Source organism: Sander lucioperca, chromosome 11 (assembly GCF_008315115.2).
Source record: "Sander lucioperca isolate FBNREF2018 chromosome 11, SLUC_FBN_1.2, whole genome shotgun sequence".
Lineage (NCBI taxonomy): Eukaryota > Metazoa > Chordata > Actinopteri > Perciformes > Percidae > Sander > Sander lucioperca.
The window spans coordinates 27166513-27174821 of record NC_050183.1 but is presented as its reverse complement, the minus strand read 5'-3'; the positions used below and the strand labels follow the sequence as shown (position 1 = coordinate 27174821).

At 44.6% G+C, this 8309-nt stretch overlaps 1 long non-coding RNA gene across 1 annotated transcript; it reads left to right on the top strand.

Moving 5' to 3' along the window:
- The first annotated feature begins 3677 nt into the window (after window positions 1-3677).
- Window positions 3678-5993, top strand: LOC116058688. The gene is made up of 3 exons (XR_004107091.2): window positions 3678-3948; window positions 4162-4715; window positions 5314-5993. It is a non-coding gene; the product is annotated as an uncharacterized LOC116058688 (long non-coding RNA).
- The last annotated feature ends 2316 nt before the right edge of the window (window positions 5994-8309 follow it).

Sequence of the window (8309 nt, the reverse complement as noted above, 5' to 3'; positions counted from 1 at the left end):
ACCATGAGGTTCATATTTGTGCATTTAATGGAACACGCCGACTTATTGGGACTTTAGCTTATTCACCGTATCCCCCAGAGTTAGATAAGTCCATACATACCCTTCTCATCTCCGTGCGTGTCGTAACTCTGTCTGACGCACCCACTGCTAGCCTAGCTTAGCACAGATCCTAGAGGTAACCGGCTCCATCTAGCCTACTGCTCCCAATAAGTGACAAAATAACGCCAACATTTTCCTATTTACATGTTGTGATTTGTAAAGTCACAGTGTGTACAAATAACAAGGTCACATGAGACACAGCCATCTTCTAACCGTATACAAACTGGGAACTATATTCTCAGAAGGCGAAGCACTGCTACTTCTGCTACTTGGGCGGAGTGATTTGCTTGCAGAAGCCCCATGTTGAGGAGCAGAGAGTTCGCCTGGAGTTAACACTAATCACTATGTTGGCGTTATTTTGTCACTTATTGGGAGCAGTAGGCTAGATGGAGCCGGTCCAGGATCTGCGCTAAGCTAGGCTAGCAGTGGGCGCGTCAGACAGAGCTACAACACGCACAGAGATGAGAAGGGTATGTATGGACTTATCTAACTCTGGGGGATACGGGGAATAAGCTAAAGTCCCAATAAGTCGGCGTGTTCCTTTAACTGTTGGATTGCCCTAAGACTTGGCACACACATTCAGACCTTCAGGGTTTGCAGTTTGAGCGCCTTGTTTCTGAAATGTCACTACTGCATGAATATAAAAATGAATTGCCCACTTCACACATAATAACACTATCCCTGTGTGACATAGTGTCTGTGCATGGGGGGTGAGCTGACTGGAAAAAGAGGGAGAGGAGAGCAAAGGATAGAAAGTGAATACATTTCACAGATGTTGGCTGCACGTGGGGGCAACAGGTGATTATGTCATCTTCACGTAAATGGCCTCTGTGTCCACCCACTCTCTTGCCTTTATGTTTCTCTCATGTCCACACTTTTCTCCAACATGCATGGAAAAGCCTCATTTACCAACTTGTGGTTTTTTAAGGATTCAGCTTTATTCACTAATCTAATTGATCTTCTTTTCAATTTGAACAACATAAAACCTGCATTACCTCCCTGTATAGAAAAGATAATCTCCTCCCATCAGTCCTCTCATGGCCCATATGGAGGAGTGAACAGGTCAGAAAAGGAGCACAGGGATTTGGTTGCTCTGAACTTTTTTACTAGACATGATTTTTACAGATGCAAAAAAGTTTTATTGGTGGTTATTTAAAACGTAACTCTCGCCAAAATGCAACCTAGGGTCTTTTTGTGAATGTACCTGAGTCAAACTTTTGTTTAAAAGCATATTTAGGACGGAAGCGCCACTTTTAAGATGTACCGTATTTTTGTTTTATGTTTTTTGGTCAAATGGCTTTTTGAATGGGAGTGCTAGGGGCACTTTTATGCTAGCCTCAAAATAGCTATTTTTAAAACACTAAGAAGGCTCGACACAACATGAAACTTTGCTCGAAGTATCACCAGGGACTCTACACCTTAACTACACCGGTGACCAAGGGATATACTAAATCTGTGGCTACTTGTTTTGATATCGACTCATTTTGACTGCCGAGATGGTAGCGGCCGGAAACAACAAGAGCTACGGTGAGTTGTTCAAAACCTTTCTTTTTAGTAAACTCTGGGTACACAAACAGTGTTCTCAATGCTCGAGTTCATGCGTAGAGCCCCTGGTGATACTTGGAGAAAAGTCTCATGTTGTGTCGAGCCTTCTTAGTGTTTTAAAAACAACTATTTTGAGGCTAGCATAAAAGTGCTCCTAGCACTCCCATTCAAAAGGCCATTTGACCGAAAAACGAAAATACGGTAAATCTTAAAAGTGGCGCTTCTGTCCTAAATATGCTTTTAAACGAAAGTTTGACTCGGGTACATTCACAAAAAGACCCTAGGTGGCATTTTGGCGAGAGTTATGCTTTAAAAAAAATTTTGTACTGACACAGAAATCATTGTACCAAACATAGTGGTTATTACAAAAACATCAAGGGGAAAAACCAAACGACATCTTGACCTTTTTGAATGCACACACCCACACAGACACACAAACACACACACACACACACACACACACACACACACCCACCCACCCACAAACCCACACACCCACACACACAAACACACATTCACACACACACACACACACACGCACGCACGCACGCACGCACGCACGCACACACACACACACACACACACACACACACACACACACACACACACCTATTCACCATCTCCACTGATGCAGTCAGACAGGTTAAACGAATGCAGAGTGAAGATTTCTACCGGTGTCTAGTTCCTTTAGAGCAGACGATGTTCGGGAGAGACGGAGAAGAAAGGGGACAGAGGATGAAGGGAGGGCAGTGACAGATGAGGAGGAAATGGGATTAGACGACTGCGACACAGGCCTCTGTGATCCTTTAAATGTACAAAATGGAGTTAGGCATGCATCTCTTTCCGTCTTCCTTCTTTGCCTTCTTTTCTCTCCAAGGTTGCCCAAGGGAATTCTGTCATACAGCCAAAGTTGCTTAAACCGCTGTGGATCACCTGCTCACGCAACACTGCACTCAAACCCACAGACACATATTGCTCCCATATGCACACACAAACACAATTTTTCCAGCAGTGCAGAACCGCTCAGTGATTATTGGGAGTCAGAATTCAGCTCAGTCCCTCTGGCTGCAATCCAGAGGCTGCTGCCTGATTTACTGGTCATCTACGAGGGTCTGCATAGCATTTGCGTATCTGTTGTGTCATCCTGCAGGGAGCCAACTGTGAGCTCAGCACTCAGGGACTATGCATCTGCCTCGCTGACAACAAGCTGAATACCTGCTCCAGACATTTGGCCCATCCATCGTACTCGTAAAGATGTGATGTTCGCTCTGAGGAATTTACTGCAATATGTGCGTATTCAGGTTGAAAGCTGTAATTTGACCATATACAGTAAAGCAGGAATTATAGATTGTGAAGCGCATGATTCACTTCGGGTATCCGCTTTGTCTTTCTCTGTGGGAGACAGAGGGAAACAGGGGAGAGTGCAGAGTCTGTAAGGTTTAATAAGGTCAGCCATGGGACTAGGTCAAAACAAGTTAGGAAATGTGATAAACTCCCAAAGCCCATCCATCATCAGCTAAAAACTGGTCCAAATTGATGTATATGCATATACAGCATATGTGCATGTATTTATATTTGTCTAGCCTTCCTGTGTGTCTCCATTCTGGCCTAACTAAACATTCATCCTCAAAGAGAATGTGGAAATATTTTCATGATGAATCTCCCAACACATGTGACTGGAACTTAGTCTAATCTGCACCACATTTCTCTAAAAAAGACTCTTAATGTCTCTGACCTAAAGTATTTCATTTACATGCACATGCACACTGCAGCTCGGAGTTGTGTTAGCTGTCAGATTGAATAATTCCAGGACTGCGGGGGTCTACGAGGAACCAGTGACACTGCGATTTGTCACAACTGACAGCTCAGAGACATCAAGAGAAGAATAGATAGACAGATAGATAGATAGATAGATAGATAGATAGATAGATAGATAGATAGAATATGCAGATGTGACAGGTTCAGTTTGTTGGACTATTGCATGTGCATGTTTTAAGTTTGTTGCTGTGCTTTTAATTGTGTGGTATATTATCGGTGTGTAGTGTATTTTCCAACTGCCCTTGAACTAAACACAAACTCACTCCAGCAGCAATCGGCACAACAAGCAACAGGTGTGCGAAGACCTGGGACTTTAAAAGTAACAAGAAGGAGAAGACAGAGAGCAGATTCGGTGTGAAGCAGAAGAAGAGACACGGTGTGAAACAGAGGAGAGGGACGATGGACCTGGTGGAGCAGGTCGCGCCCGACGGCGTGGACGCCGAAGCCAGCAGCCATCTTTTGACCGCTAATTGAAACAGCGGCTGGGTGAGTCAGTTTAACACAGCACAACCCCTCTCAGGAAAGATATACACTCATCTAGACCAGCGTAGATCTCACGCTAAACGCAACGCACATGAGAGGAGACAATATCATTAATGTTATCAGCTAGGTTAGCCTTTAGTAGCTGTGTTCGTTTGTTCTACAAGCCCAGGTTAGCTTAGCTTTTGTAACAGTACCTATGGGCGCACCGTGATGTAGTAACAGGGGAAGAGGGGGAGAAAGGGCCAGCAGTAGGCTACACCATGGCGGCAAGTGACCACAGACAGAGCGGTGCTTCCCAGTCTCAGTGTCAACCTCGTCCTCCCTGAAGGCCAGCGAGGAGAAAGAAATGGGAAGCAACAGACATGAGCACCAGAGCAGCAGGCACTGAAAAGGAGCGAGAGGCCACCAGTGAGGATTCACCGGAACCTGAAACACTGCAGCCTGTGTCCGTTCGGCGTGAAGACTCGGGCCTGGGTGGATAGCAGGGACGCTGTCACCCCAGTAAAGTGTGAGTAGGCTAGTGAAGGAGTTGAGCGGCGGGCACTGGGAGGCTGGCTGCAGGGCCAGGTAAGTGTGAAAAGTAAGGGGCATTGGTGCGTGGCTGGAGACTGGCGTGTGGTTGTGCTCCCTAGGCGAGGGCCGTGAGGGCCGATCTGTGACAAGCTGGGGGAGTAGACAGTGGCGGTAAAGGGAAGGAGCGCCGTCAGCCAGAGAAGGGGAAGCCACATGGAACAACAGAGAGGTGCAGTCACGATTTACCCCTCTTTTAGGTAAGTACCCTCTCTGCATTTTCCCCTTTTATTGTTTTAAATGATCCCTCTTTTTAATTGAACGTTTTTAGCCTGTATGTTTTAGCCTTGGTGTGTCCTATTATTTAAAGGAAAATTCCGGCGCAAAATGAACCTAGGGGTTAATAACACATGTGTCCGAGTTCGACCGTTCTCTGGGATATGTTTTCATGCTAATCAAATGTGACCAGTTTTATCGCAAACCACTAATTAGCTTATAAAGCTAGTCGTCGGGGCATGACTTGAGCAAAGAAAAAAATGAAAGAACGGAGAAGACGGAGAGAAGAGTGAAAGTAAAGGATGACAGACAGAAGCAGATGAGCAATACGGGGGGTTGTGGTCACACAGAATAAAAAAAGGCCTTCATGGTAGATTTCACGCTTGTCTCTGCTTGGCCAACAGTCAACTCCATGTTCTGCCTGTTGGTGCTCCCAAGCAGCCCATTCCCACACTCTCTTTGTGTGTGTCCAGTCTATGACCCATTGATAAAACTATCTAACCACAACTCGCACATCTGAGTTACAGGAATGGACTCCTGGGTCTATCCCACCACAAACGTTTTATCTCTGACTCCTCACAGGACACTTCTATTCCCCTCCTGATGTGTGCAGATGCTCCACATAGTGAAAGGAAGTGAGTCAAACATTAATTGAAAAGACAGAACATTTTCACTACACATCCACCCCCCTAGAGAAGACTTTCGCTGAGCACGGCTAAAAGAAATGCGGAGGTGTGGCACAGCGCTGTAAACTGTCCGCAGCCGATGCTTGTTTGTTGTCTTTCCGAGGCCTGGAGAGCAACAAGATAATGTCTCCTTTGAGAGTGAACAATAATGGTCAATGAATGTTTTATGGCCTCTCTGAGAGACAATGTCAATGATGTCTTTATTGCCTTCACATGTTGAAGAGCCTCATTCCTGAATAAGAACCAAAGTCTGCATGCTCTGACAATATAACTGCTGACACACGCTGACACTTTGGGGAAACAATTATGTTTTATAATGCAGCATGTTTTCCTAATGCTATAGCTTTGCCCTCTGCTCTGTTCAACTATTAATATTTAAGATGCAACATGTATTTTACAACATCATTACTGTCAAAATATGATAAACAAATGAGGCCATACTTACTCCAAATACTATACTTAGTTCAAGTGGTTTTCTAAAGTAAGACCAGCCTTTTTGTTTCTGTCACAAACAGGATGTTGCTAATTGCTTTGTTGTTTGTGCTCGAACAATAGTGTCTCTCTCTCTCTCTCTCTCTCTCTCTCTCTCTCTCTCTCTCTCTCTCTCTCTCTCTCTCTCTCTCTCTCTCTCTCTCTCTCTCTCTCTCTGCGTATGGTGTTATGGGATTGCTCCGGTGCCACCGGAAGATCTGCTGGATCTCCTAATTTTGGACCGGATGTCCCTCACCATCCTCTTTCTTTATGTTGGCATTTTAAACTCCGGTGGATTTATGAAGACTATGGTTAACAGCTCCTCAGATCTCTGCAGGGTAAATCCAGACAGCTAGCTAGACTATCTGTCCAATCTGAGTTTTCTGTTGCATGACTAAAACAACCTTTGAACGTACACGTTCCACCAAAACAAGTTCCTTCCCGAGGCTATTTTGCAGAGGCGCCGTACCTGCGTCCAGAGCTTAGCGCCGCCCAAGACGATTGTGATTGGTTTAAAGAAATGCCAACAAACCAGAACACGGAATGCTGTGTGGACCAGCCAGACCTTCCTCCGCAGCACTGTGGAGGAAGGTCTGGCAATGCAAGACTATGCTACACCAGCCCACTAAGCACCCTCAGTGTGCAGCTCTCCGGCCTGCACAGCTGCTCCCTTTTTTGCTCAGCAGCACTTTGTCATCTGACAGGAAGCTGCTGCATTGGCCAATCAAGGATCTGGAAACACATACTCTAACTTGAACGCTGTTTTTCTACCGTTAACCTCGTGATCGCTGTGACAGAAGATAAGGTGCCACTGTGACAACTTTCCAGAGTTTCCAAAATCCTGTCTGTGAGTTTTAGGAATAGCAGTGCAGCATTTTGATCTGTTACTCAAACTGGATCCAGTAGCACAAAATAAATGCAATAAGGAGAAGTAGATGCTAAAACCAGCCAATAATTACATCCTTGTTTTTATTTCTACTGCGACATGTCAAAATGTATTCAGTCAAAAAGTTCTAACTTCTTGATGCTAACATGCTACACATACCAAATAAATCCAGCTATTTGTTCATACTGGTCTGTAATACAGTTACTCACCATTTCACTAAACATCAATTTTCTCACCACAGACGTATGCCTTAGTACGTGTTTTAAATGTGAGAGGATTCATCTTTTCCTGTGATATTATCTTATCCATATCTTATGTCGACATTTAATACCGTTCAGAAAGTACTGGTACATTGAGAAAGATTCCGCTATGTTATCCCCCCCAGACAATCTCTTTTACGGGAACACCAACAGTCAAGACTACTCTGCATTATGTTCTCCCTGGAAGACTCACTCATCCATTGTTTTGTTCCATGGAAAAACAAGTCACCTAAACTCCAGAGGTGAAGCCAGCTGTCACATCTGCAGCGTGTCCGTTCTACCAGACTGAGGACTCACTTGAATGCACATCAGTGCCCTTTATAAACTTAGCACAAAAAGTAAGGAAATTAGTGTTTGGTAGATTATTTCTCTGTGGTAACAATGTTTTTTGGCAATAACTCTTATACTGTTGGAAAGCCTGTTTAGTTCCCTTTCAAATGGTGCCACATTCGTAAGGAACATGCATTTGTGGGATGAGCAGCAGCTCTGAGTATGTGGATTGCGCCCATGAAAAAATTGCCAAATCTTCTCTGCCAATACCAAACAGCTTATTCTGGCAGAACAAGCTGTTTGGCATTGGCATCCCTTTCAAATGGGAACCAAACAGGCTTTCCAACGGTATAAGATTTATTGCCAAAAAGCATTGTTACCACAGAGAAATAATCTACCAAACACAAATGTCCTTACTTTTTGTGCTAAGTTTATATGCCTGCTGCTGTCTTGTTTAAAAGGGAGTGATAGAGGACCCCGAAGGAAAAGAAAGAGAAAGGAGAGATGGTGTAGAGGAAGGAAAGAAAGGTGGAAAACAAGGTGAACTGTCGGGAGATGCGGTATAAGATCTTCAAAGGTTCTAAAGTTTCATGTTGTGGAACTTCAACGTTATTAAAGCAGGGAAATGTGCAGATTTACGAGGTGTGGCAGATCTCTCGCCCTCATTCTGCCCCTCTCTCCTCTGGGAAAGATGTGGATAGCATTCAAGGCTTAGAGCAGGCCACTCAGGGGTTACACATCGTTATTTCCCTCCTTCCCTTCATCTACCTTCAGCACCGCTGCTTAAACTCCTCTTCCTCCTGCCTCCCACTTCTCGTCATCCCGACATCTGGTTTCAATCTCAGCTGAGATTGCAGACGTAAGCGCAGCATCAACAACAATCCCCCCCCCCCAACCCTCTGTCTATTTGTTACGTTGTGCTGCTCATTTCCAGGCAATCCCGGATGACTGATTTGGTTTAGCAAGAAGGGGAATAAATTTTTTTTTTATTAAACTATAACTCAT